The sequence below is a fragment of the Vulpes lagopus genome, chromosome 23 (assembly GCF_018345385.1).
Source record: "Vulpes lagopus strain Blue_001 chromosome 23, ASM1834538v1, whole genome shotgun sequence".
In the NCBI taxonomy this organism is placed as follows: Eukaryota; Metazoa; Chordata; class Mammalia; order Carnivora; family Canidae; genus Vulpes; species Vulpes lagopus.
This window is the reverse complement of record NC_054846.1, coordinates 19,154,367-19,167,732: the sequence shown is the minus strand read 5'-3', so window position 1 is coordinate 19,167,732 and position 13,366 is coordinate 19,154,367.

The following is a 13,366-nucleotide window of genomic DNA, read 5'->3' as shown; positions in this document are numbered from 1 at the left end:
GCTTTTGTCCATCTTCATTGACACCCTGTTATTCTTAGTGATACTCATCTATCTCTTGCCTGGATTACTGCAGGAATCCTCATAGGTCTCCAAGGTACCACCTTTGCCCTCTTATAATCTCTTCCCTACGCCAAAGTTGTCTTTAACACTTTCAAAACATATCTCTTTCTGTTTAGAAGTTTTGAATGGCTTCCCATTGATTATTTATTTATTTATTTATAAGATTTTATTTATTTATTCATGAGAGGCACAGAACTAGAGAGAGAGAGAGAGAGAAGCAGAGACACAGGCAGAGGGAGAAGCAGGCTCCATGCAGGGAGCCCGACATGTGACTCGATCCCAGGGTCTCCAGGATCACGCCCTGGGCTGAAGGCAGCGCTAAACCGCTGAGCCATCCAGCTGCCCTCCCATTGATACATATAATAAAATCTGAATTCTTTTCTCTGGTCTAAGGGATACTTATGTAATCTGGTACCTGCACATTTCGCTTTAACTTCATTCAGTGACACTGTTTCCCACTCATTCTAATGCAATCACACCATTCTCATTTGTATTCCGCAAATACTCCAGCCCTTTCTTGTCGCAGAGCTTTTGCACTGCTGTTCTCTCCGCTTCTTTTGGCTTTTTCAAACTGCTCTATTCTTCTCATACTGCAGGTCTCAGTTCAACTGTTACTTTCTCTTTTATTACCTTCAAGTTTTTATAGCAATACGTCTTGTTTATTTACTCACTTGTTAGGACATTGTTCTTCATCTTGAATGTTGGCTCCATGGATGTAGCCTCTCTCTTTTCCACTGTAATCTACAGTATCCTCAGTGCTTGTCACTACTTTGATAATGACAGTTCAGGAAATGCAGTTTAAAAGCTAGAATAAACCTACAGCACCTTTACAATTAGCAAAGACCAACAAACAATTGCAATGAGAACCTTGATCTTGAGTGAATCATGTCATCTTAAAAAGAAATTACAGTTTTTTACAATGTTTTAAGTGGACAAAATGAATACTTAATATCTTATAACTCTAATGGCTTCCTTTCCCACCCCCCTCCTCTTTTAACCAGGATTGAACTTAAGTACATTGTTAAGTGCGTGTTTAGAATCAGAAGCTCATAGAGCTGGAAAGGATGAAAAATATGTAGTTTATTTTGCTGATTAAGAAATAGAGGTTCAAAACTGAGGGATTTTTTTTCCCCTCATAGAAGGAAAGGTACAGAACTTGTTGTGCCTTTATCATATATTCTTTTCATCATGCCGATAATACATGTTCAGTGGAAAATACAGAAAATTTTAAAGATTAGATTTCTATCACCTGAAATTCTATCTTTTAGAAATAACAACTGTTAATATTTTATGGTTTATCTTTCAGGAATTACTTCTATGCATATTCAGTAATATAAATAAACCATGCAAATTTCAGGAATTGCTCTCATATATATTCACTAGTATGAATAAGCCAATACAAACATACATACATATTTGTGTGTATGTGTGTATCTATCTATCAAATCTATCATAAATGTACCTATGTATCTATCTATTCATTCTAAGTAAACATGTGTTCTTTCCTTACTTAATAGTATTCTAATATCCTTCTTTTCTGCTATTAAATATACTGCCAAATCCACGGGTGGTATTAAAAATACTTAATGGTTGCTATTTCATGGGTACCAAGCAAAAAAAGGGCAGACTGTGGCCCAGAGGTTTATTGCCGTAGCATGCAGCCGTCCTTTCATTGCTAGAGCAGGGTGGGCTGAGGTCGTGCTAGAGGAGGGGTTCGGAGAGCATCCAGGACCCAAGGCAGTGCTACAGAATTGCAGCCAAAGGCTATAGAAACATATCAGAATTTTAATTCCTAGTTTATATTTCGGGGCAGGCAAGCCAGATTCAGTTCTACCATCATGATTTGTGGTTATTGTGTTTCGGTCCGTGGTATGGTAGGGTAGAATTATGCCTCTGCCCCTGCTCGCTGCTCCTCACGATGTCTCACCCTAGTCACAGGAACTTGTGACTAATGAGGACATACCACGTCATGATTGTATTACTTTATATGGCACAGTTGGGGAAAGTGTCTGGATGAGCCTAATCTAATCATTCGAGCCCTTAAAAGCAGAGAATTTTTTCTGGCTGTTACAGAAGGGAAATTAGAGCGTCTTGAAACCTAGAAGGACTCTCTGCACTATTGCTACCGCTAAGAATGAGGCAGCTATAGGAAGGAATGCTGGTGGCCTCAGTTGCTGAGCGTGGCCTGTGGCTGACAGCCAGCTGGGCAACAGAGACCTCAGTCCTACAGCTACAATGACTTGAATTCTGCCAACAGCCTAACTAATGGTGGAAGCAGCTGCCATCCCAGATCGGGCAGATAATGAACCCAGCTCAGCAGATACCCTGATTTGGCTTTTTGAGACCCACAGCAGAAAACCCAGCCAAGCCAGCCTAGGCTTTTGAACTGCAGAACTGTGAGGTTAACAAATGAGTATTGTTTTAAACTGCTATATTTATAGTAATTTATTACAGCAGCAATAGAAAACTAATATGCTTAGTATGAAGGTACTATAAATTATTTGACCCAATATTTATTATTATTGGGAATTTAGGTTGAATCTAGGTATTATTTGTTTGTTCTTATGCTAGTATGAGAAAGAAACTTTATAAATAGCATTGTACCTTCATCATTTCTCACTTGTCTGATTATTTCCTGAGATAAATTCTTAGAAATGAAATTGCAGGGTCAAAGAGTTTTTAAAAGCTTTTAGTACATACTGTCAAATCACTTTTTTTTCTTTTTTTACAATTTATATTTCTACCCCCTTGTTCACTCAACATTGTAACACTGGTTATTTTTATTCTTTTAAATTTTTGATCATATAATAGGCCAAATATTATATAGTTGTTTTAATTTGCATTTCTTTGAGCACAAAGAAATGCAAATTTGTGTTCATGTTCATGAACATGGGTGCAGAACATGTTTACAGTTTAGGGATTGTAAAGTGGTGATAAGGTTATTGTTCTCTGAGGCCAAATTTATTCAGCCTGGTAAATTCTAGATTGTCTAAGCAAATAATTATTGAGAATATTTAAAAGAAATTTTGAGGTAATCCATATATACATATACTCAGAATTCAGGATTTGTGGGACACTAACCTCATAGAATCAATTGCAGTTTCATAGTTTCATAGGTATGATGCTACAGAGAACTGTTATTTCAGATAGAGCTGGAGAAGTTAGATACAAAAGCAAGATATTTGGAAAGAAAATATTTTTAATAGAGTAGTAATTAAACCAGCAGCATTGGAGTCTTTTCCTTTCTTTGATTTTCAGTGAATTTAGATCACCTTTTTATTTTTATTTTTATTTTTTTTAGATCACCTTTTTTTAATATAAAAATCCCATGATAATTACATGGCCACACTACTTTCCATAATATAGTTTGTAATTTGTATCTGGGCAAAGTAACTTTGGGAAGAAGGCATTAAAACTATCCACCTTAGAGGAAGTCTCATTCATTTATTTTTCTAAAGCCTTCCTATATTTTACCTTTAAATGTGGCTTTTGAGAGCGAAATGAACATGTCTCTGTCTTCTACATTTCCACATATGCCATCATCCCTGAGGCGATATGCATATCACTCCCAGCAGGGAGAAGGAAGGCCTTCGAAGAGAAGATGTGGGAGAAAGGAAGAAAGATAAAGGGTCCATTAAAAACTAGATCAATAGATATCTACTAGGATATATTCAGTGTTAGCTAAGATATAAAAGCACAAACGTATTTGTTTATTGTAAACTGGGATGCATTTTTCTAAACAACTTTTGGGAAGTCTTACTAAAGAATCTAAAAAACAGAGGCCCCTGGGTGGCTCAGTTGGTTAGGTGTCTGATTCTTGATTTCTGCTTAGGTCATAATCTCATGGTAGTGAGGTCAGGGCCCTGGCTCTCCTTGGGGAGTCTACTTTGGATTCTCTCTTGTGATGAGAACTTTTAGGATCTACTCTGTCAGAAACTTTCAAAAATACAATATACCATTGGTAACTATAGTCACTATGTTGTATGTTATATCCCCAGAACATATTTTATTTATTTATTTATTTATTTATTTATTTATTTATTTATTTATTTATATTTACCAAAAATAAAAAATAAAAAATAAGGGTATTTATTTAAATTTTATTTTTAAATAATCTGTACGCCCAACATAGGGCTCAAACTCACAACCCCAAGATCAAGGGTTATGTGTTCCACCAACTGAGCCAGCTAGTTATTTATTTTATAGCTAGACATTTGTACCTTTTGACCACCTTCACCCATTTTGAACATTACCCATTCTCTGACTCTGGCAACCACCGATCTGTTCTATCTATGAGGGTTTTTTTTTTTTCTGTTGTTGTTGTTGTTGATTCCACATATAGTGTTTGTCTGACTTATTTCACTTACCACAATGCCCTCAAGGTCCATCAATATTGTTGGAAATGGCAGAATTTCTTTTTTTTTATGGTTGAATAAAATTCAATTAGTATGTATGTATGGGATAAATGAAATACATATATATTATAATTACATATATCACATTTTCTTTATATATTTATCTATCAATGGAAACTTAAATTGTTTCATATCTTAGCTATCATAAATAATGCTACAATGAACATGGAGGTGCATATATTTTTTGAGATAATAATCTTTCTTTTCTCCACATCCTTATCAACACTTGTTATATCTTGTTTTTTTTTTTTTTTCTTTTTTGGTAATAGCTATTCTAACAGGTGTGAAGTGATACCTCAGTGTGGTTTTGATTTGCATTTCTCTGATGATTAGTGATGTTGAGCATCTTTTCATGTACCTGTTGGTCTTCTTTGGAAAAATGTCTGTTCAGTTCCTCTGCCTATTTTTAAATTGAATTGCTTTTGCTATTGAGTTGTATTTATATTTTGGACATTAACTCCTTATTAGATAAATGATATGTAAATATTTTCCTCCCATTTAAGTTGCCTTTTCATTTGGTTGATGCTTTCACTTGCAGCACAGATGCTTTTTAGTTTACTATAGTCCCACTTGTTTATTTTGCTTTTGTTGCCAAATCCAAAACAATCATGAAGACTGATGTCAGAGAGCTTATGATCTATGTTTTTTCTCCAGGAGAATTATGTTTTCAAGTCTCACAGTCAATTGTTTAATCCATTTTGAGTTTATTTTTGTGTATGCTATAAAATACTGGTCCAATTTCATTCTTTTTTATGTGACTGTCCAGTTTTCCCAACACCCTTATTGAAAAGACTACTCCCCCCCGCCAAAAGATAACACTATCCTTTCCCTGTTGTAAATTCTTGGCTCTTGTAAATTAATAAAGCTCTCTATTCTGTTGTATTGATCTATGTGTCTGTTTTTATGCCAATACCATGCTATTTTGATTACTATAATTTTGTAATATAGTTTGAAATCAGAAAATGTGGTGCCTCTGGTTTTGTTCTTTCTCAAAATTGCTTTAACTTCAGAGTTTTTTGTGGTTTCATAGACATTTTAGGATAGTTTTCCTATTTCTGTGAAAAGTGCCATTGGACTTTTGATAGGGACTGTACTGAATCTGTAGATTCTTTTGGGTTGTAAGGACATTTTAAAAATATTAATTCTTTGAATCCGTGAGCACAGAATTATCTATTTTTTGTGACTTCTTCAATTTATCAGTGTCTTATAATTTTCATTCCTAGGTATTTTAGTCTTTTTGATACCATGGGATTATTTTCTTAATTTCTCTTTATGATAATTAGTTTGTAGAAACAGAACTAATTTTTATATATTGATATTGTATCGTGTAACTTTACTGAATTTATTATTCACTCTGAGAGTTATTTAGTGGGTCTTTAGGGTTTTCTAGATATAGAATCATGTCATTTGCAAATGGAGACCATTGCCTTTCCTTTCTAATGTCTTTTATTTATTTTACTTGTCTAATTGCTGTGGCTAGGACTATGTTGAATAAAAGTGTTGAGAGTGGGCATCCTGTCTTATTCCTGATCTTAGGGGAAAAGCTTTCAGTTTTTCACCATTGAGTATGATGTTTGCTACGGGCTTGTCATATATGGCCTCTGTTATGTTGTGGTATGTTCCATCTATACTCATTTTGTTGGATGTTTTTTATTATATATGGATTTTATTCTTTTTTTTTTTTGGAAGAGTTTGAGAAGGATTTATCTTAATTCTTGTAAAAATATTTGGTAGAAGTGCCCATCAACTGATGAATGGAAAAAGATGTGGTATACATATACAATGTATACTATTGTATACAATAGTCCTACAATGGACTATTACTCAGCCATCTGTAAATGAAGTCTTGCCATTTGCAACAATATGGATAGAGCTAGAGTGTATTTTTTTTTAAGATTTTATTTATTTATTCATGAAAGACACAGAGAGAAAGGCAGAGACATTGGCAGAGGGAGAAGCAGGCTTCCTGCGGGCAGCCTGATGACTGACTCAATCCCAGGACCCCAGATCATGACCTGAGCCAAAGGCAGATCCTCAACCACTGAGTCACCCAGGTGCCCTGAGCTAGAGTGTATTATGCTAAGTGAAATGTCAGAGAAAGACAAATGCCATATGATTTCACTTGTGGAATTAGGAAATTCTACTATGTGGAATTTAGGAAACAAAATAGATGAATGTATGAGAAAGGGGAAAAAAAGGAGAGGGGGAAGCAAACCATAGAGACTCTTAACGATAAAGAGCAAACTGAGGATTGATGGAAGATGAGTGGGGGATGCGCTAGATGGATGGTGGGTATTAGGAGGACACTTGTTATGATGAGCACTGTTGTATGTAAGCGATGAATCACTAAAATCTAAACCTGAAATCAATACTATACTATATGTTAACTAGAATTTAAATAAAAATTCGGAGGAAAAAATAACAAATAAATAGGAAAAAAATAAAAATATTTGGTAGACACTGACAGTGAAGCCATCAGTCGTGGCCTTCTGTTTGTTGGGAGGTTTTTGATTACTAATTCAATCTCCTTACTAGTAATTGGTCTATTCAGATTTTCTATTTCATGATTCAGTATTGGTAGGTTTTTTGCTTCTAGGACTCTCTCCATTTCTTCTAGGTTGTCCAATTTGTTGGTGTCTAATTGTTTATAGCAGTCTGTTATGATCCTTTCTATTTCTGTGTTTTCAGTTGTAACATCTACTCTTTCATTTCTCACTTTGAATCCGCTTCCTTTTTTTGGTAAGTCTAGCTAAAGTTTTGTCTGTTTTATTTTTTTCAAAAAAAAAAACCCCAGGTCTTATTTTCATTGATCTTTTCTATTATCTTGTTAGTCTCTATTTTATTTATTTGCATTTTGATCTTTGTTATTTCCTTCCTCTGTTAATTTTGGGCTTCATTTACCTTAACTTTCAGAACTATTTTTCCTGCATCCCTTAAGTTTTGACATTTCATATTTCCATTTTCATTTATCTCAAGACATTTTTTATATTTCTTGATTTCTTTGCTGACCAATTGATTGTTCGGTAGCAGGTTGTTTAATCTCCCCATATTTATGAATTTTCCTTTTTTTTTTCTTGTAATTGATTACAGGTTTCATACCATTGTGGGTGGAAAAGATGCTTAATATGTTTTCAACCTTAAATTTTTAAAGATGTGTTTTGTGGCTTAAACATATGATCTATCCTGGAGAATGTTCCATACATACTCTGTTTCTTTTGGATGAAATGTTCTGGATATGTCTGTTAAGTCCATTTGGTCTAATGTGTCATTTAAGGCCAATGTTTCCTTATTGATTTTCTGTCTTGATGATCTATCTATTGATGAAAGTGGAGGTATTAAAGTTTCCTAGTATTATTGTATTGCTGTCTATTTCTCCCTTTAGGTCTGTTAATATTTGCTTCCTATATTTAGGTGTTCCTATGTTGGGTGCATAAATATTTACAAATGTTAGATCCTGTTGGATTGTTCCCTTTATTATTACATAATGTGTTTCTTTGTGTCCTATTACAGTCTTTGACTTAATGTCTATTTTGTCTTATATAAGTATAGCATCCTAGCTTTCTTTGGGTTTCCATTTTTATGTAACATGCTTTCCTACCCCTTCACTTGCAGTCTTGTGAATCTTTAAAGCTGAAGAGAGTCTCTTGTAGGTGACATGCAGTTGGGTCTTGTTTTTGTTTTTAATCCTTTTAGCCACTCAATGTCTTTTGATTGCAGTATTTAGTCCATTTGCACTTAAAAAAAAAGTATTGATTGGATTTTTTGCCATTTTAAACTTGTTTTCCAGCTGCTTTGTAATTCTTTTCTTTCTTCTTCTCTTGCTCTTTTCCTCTGTGATTTGATGATATTCTGTAGTGTTATGTTCATATCCCTTTATGTTCTGTGTAACTACCATAGGCTTTTGCTTTGTGGTTACCAGTAAGGCTTATATAAAACATCTCATATTTATAACAGTTTATTTTAAGCTGATAACAACTAAAGTTCCAATGCTATGTTCTATCCTTTTTCTTATTAGATTGTCTTTTTCTTTTTCTCTTCTTCTTTTCCCTGCTCTTCTTCTTTATTAATCTTTTTTTCATAAATTATTTGTGTTTTATGGGCATTGGTTTTTTGACTGTTGTTGCAAATTCTTCTCTCTTTTTTTTTTTTTTAAATATTTTATTTATTTATGAGAGACATATATAGAGAGAGGCAGAGACACAGGCAGAGGGAGAAGCAGGCTCCATGCAGGGGACTTGATCCCGGGTCTCCAGGATCCCGCCCTGGGCTGAAGGCAGGCGGTGCTAAACTGCTGAGCTACTGGGGCTGCCCATATTCTCTTTTGTCATTGGTCTCTTAACTTTGTTTAGTGACCTTTTCACTGAATGAATATTTTAATGTAATCACATATGTTGTAGTCATTGTTAATTCTGCACCTGACCTGGTTTGTTAATTAGCAAGGCATTCCCCAGCCCGAGATTAGAAACACAAGCCCCTCTGTTTGATTCTGTATGTTTGTAGTTCTATGTGATCAGATTATATGAGATGATGAGCACACAGATTTTGCTCTTGTATAGAAAACAAGTGATTTCAGCACATTTATTATGGTAAGATGCAATAGGGGAAGGACCTAAGACTGAAGACTTTTCTTAATCTTTTAAAATTGACATGGACACATTTTACTATACAGTTGATCCTTGGACAAGGTGGGGGTTAGGAGCACCAATCCCCTGCACAGTCAAAATACACATACAATTTTGACTCCCCTAAAACTAAACTATTAATAGCCTAATGTTGGCTGGAAGCCTGATAACATAAACAGTTGATTAACACATATTTTGTATATGTACTATATACTGTATTCTTACAACAAAGTAAGCTACAGAAACGCAAGTGTTAAGAAAATCACAAGGAAGCCAAAATACTTAGTACTGTACTATATTTATATGTAAAAAATACACATATAAGTGGACTTACATAGTTCAGACCTGTGTTGTTCAAGAGTCAGATATATGATGAGCTAAAAGTATAAAATATGGCTTTATACAGTGTAATGTTGTAATAGTGTAAGAAGTACATATTTGGTCTTTGTACCCGATTCCTGGCATAGAAAGGAAATAAATTAAGATTTGGGTTTTGTGCCTGGCTCCAGAGAGCTAAAGGTGAAAGAAACATCTTTTGTTATAATATTTGGGTTTTGTCCCCAGTTCTGGAAATAGCTCTGGAATGATAAACATGAAAGGATCATCTTATATATATATACCACATCTTCTTTATCCATTCATCTACAATGGAATATTACTCAGCCATTAGAAACGACAAATACCCACCATTTGCTTTGATGTGGATGGGACTGGCGGGTATTATGCTGAGTGAAATAAGTCAATTGGAAAAGGACAAACATTATATGGTCTCACTCATTTGGGGAATATAAAAATTAGTGAAAGGGAATAAAGGGAAAGGAGAGAAAATGAGTGAAAATATCAGTGAGGGTGACAAAACATGAGAGACACCTAACTCTGGGAAACGAACAAGGGGTAGTGGAAAGGGAGGTGGGTGGGGGGTTGGGGTGACTGGGTGATGGACACTGATGGGGGCACTAGGCGGGATGAGCACTGGGTGCTATGCTATATGTTGGCAAATTGAACTCCAATAAAAAAAATAATAAAAAAAGAAAGGATCATCTTTTGTCATTCATAACAAGACCCTTTCAACTACATGGAATTTTTATTAATGAGGTGGATTTTGGAAAGCTCTAAAGGATGGAGTCTGGGTGCAATGGGAGCCAACCATGTGATTAGAGTGTTGAAACTTTCAGGCCCATCTCCTGACCTTGCAAAGAGGAGAGGTTGGAGGCTGAGTTAATCAGTGATGGCCAGTGATTTAATCAATCATACCTATGCTGCCAAGACTCCATATAAACCTCATCTGAAAGGATTTGGAGAGCTTCTGGTCGGTGAATGTACAGGGGTGCTGGGAGGGTGATTCACCCAGAGAGGGCATGAAAGCTTAGGCCTTCTCTCCCATTCCTTGCCAGTGTCTCTTTTCTATTTGGCTGCTTATCTCTATCTTTTATTGTATTCTTCATGGTAAACGGGCAAGGTAAGTATCTGTTTCTGTAAGTTCCATGAGCTGATATAGCAAATTATTGAAGTTAAGGAGGGGTTTGTGGGAGTCCCCAGTATGTAGCCAAGTCAGACAGAAGTATAAGTGACACCCTGGGCATTGTGATTAGAATTTAAGGTGGGAAAGAATCTTGTGGAACTTATCCCTTAGTCTGAGATCTGTACTAACTCCTGGCAGTTAGTGTCAGAATTGAGTTAAATTGTAAGACAGCCAGTCGGTATCTGCTGAGAATTGGAGAATTGCTTGGTGTGTAAAACCCCATGCATTTGGTGTCAGAAGTGGTGTGAGTAGAGGAAACAGAAGTTTCCTTTACAGAGGTAAAGCCATCTTTATCTCTGTAAAGGAAACTGTTTTGAATGGTACAATAGTCTCTGCTGCTTATAATCCTTTCATCTATGTTGAAAAGACTTCCCGAATTTTAATAAATATTTTCCCATATTTATTCAACATAGATTTCCTTAAGTTTAAAATGATTTTCTCATTAGATACAACCAAATTCTGATTCTATAATAACACTCTTCTTGTGGGAGAGTGGATAAGAGCAAAATTTTAGTTTGTTTTATGAATGATTATTGATATTTCTAACCATTTGAGATGTATTATTATTTTTATGAATTTAGATGATTTAGAATGAATTAGTACACTGCAATACCAAAACCCAATCTAAACGTAGTCATAGTTTTATTACAATTCTATCTGTATTAATTTGAAACATATTCCTATTATAGTTATGAAGACAAAGGTGACATGATAAATTTCTTCTTGCTTTGTTGCTGAGTCCAAAGCTGGTTTAAGTCTCAGTTTTTTGATTATCAGGAAATCTGAAATAGAAAATTAGAATATTTAATTTTATTTTGAGGGAGAAAGTAAAAACATTCACTTGAAAGATACTTTTTTGTTTTTTTTTTTTAATTTTCACACATAGCTTAAAAAATGAAAAATGCTTGAACTTATGTGATATTTTAAAGTAAATCTGTGATTTTTTTAGACAGTTTTTAGTATTATCAAGTACTAGATGAAATTATTCTTCTTGTGTTTGAAGAATCAGTTTATACTTAGTATCTTGCCTAATTTGTATGCAATAAAAACTTTTTACTTGATTTATCATACCCACTGAGTTCTTCTTCCAAATTCTCTGGGATTTGACATAAACTTTCCCTTGTGGATCTTCTAGATCCTCCTACAGGAAAAAAGATGTATGAATGTAATGATTTATCACAAATACAATTTACAGTTATATTGAACTTGAACCTGGGAATCCTTTTGCAGAGATATCTACCCTTATCACCTGTATAAAAAAGTGTATATACCACTGTGTCACCAGGGTAGATTATATTGGTCAAAGATAGCCACGATATCCCCTACTTTACATGTTCCTCAACAATATGACCTTGTCACTCCCCCATCCAGAGGTGGAATCTAATTCACCTTCTGTGGAAACTGGGCTAGGCTTAGGACTCTTCTAATCATTGGAATGTGGAGAAAGTGGCTACATGATTTCTGAGGCAAGGTCAGAAAAGGCTTATTGTATTGGTATTTCTCCCTGTGCAGCTTCCTGCTGGTTCTCTTGGGATGCTTTCTTTGGAGGGAGCAAGTCACCATATAATAACCGCCCTGCCATCCTGGAGAGTTCACATGTAAGATGCTCCAGTTTGACAGTTCCATCTGAGTCCAAACTTCCAGCCATCCCTCTAAGGCTCTAGTCTGTAGGGAAACTGTCCTGGATCCTTCAAACTAGCCATCTTTCAGCTGAGCACCACCAGTGGTGACCTCAACTGAGGTCTAGCCAAAACATGCTTAAATTCCTAACCCACAAGATTCTTGTGACATATAAATAAATGGTAACTGGAACAGCCACCTTTTGGGGGATAAAATGACTTGAAGCAATACTCAGAAAGAAAATTAATTTAGAGAGCAATATAAAGTATCCAAAATTATTAAATCAGATATGGGAAGTTTATACATATAAATAGACATGTTAATTTTGTACTTAACTTTCATGTCTGGCCTTTAGCTTTTGAGTTGAATTCACTGGTAGTAATCTAATAATATGCTCCTTATTCTTGCTTTTCGCAGGCCTTAGTCTCCAGATCTCTCTTCATTTCCTGTATTCTATTTTGTCCCCATCTCCTACCACAACTTCTGAAACATTTCATGTATCCTTATTACATTTTCTGAAATTTCCTTTACTTTCTAAAGGAAATGGGGCTGTCCTCAGTAGACACTGCCAACCTAGCAGACTTTTTTGTTTTTCTTTCTGTCAGTTTTGCTACCATTGGGGCTGGAGATGGATAGGTATTCTGCTTGCACCCTATTGTTCCCTTCCAGGACGTTCACCTCCTTTCTTTCTCTTCCTAAAATTCAGTTATCAGTTTATACAATCAACTATTGTTGTGGTCTACCTACAACTGGGATCATTCTCAGTTGATTTTATCATTGGCTCATTTTACCTCACTACTTCTGTCTTAATTTAGCAATTTAAATGTACAAGCAGAGGATTCTTCACCCTGGGTCTTAATTACTTGAGCTCTGTTCTTTGAGATCTGGTCCCACACCCTTCTGCAAGCGTTGATTCCCATAGATATACTTAGACCTTGCCATTAGCAATAACTCCAGGTCCCTCTTTATTTATTTATTTATTTATTTATTTATTTATTTATTTATTTATTTATCTACGATAGTCACACAGAGAGAGAGAGAGAGGCAGAGACACAGGCAGAGGGAGAAGCAGGCTCCATGCACCGGGAGCCTGATGTGGGATTCGATCCTGGGTCTCCAGGATAGCG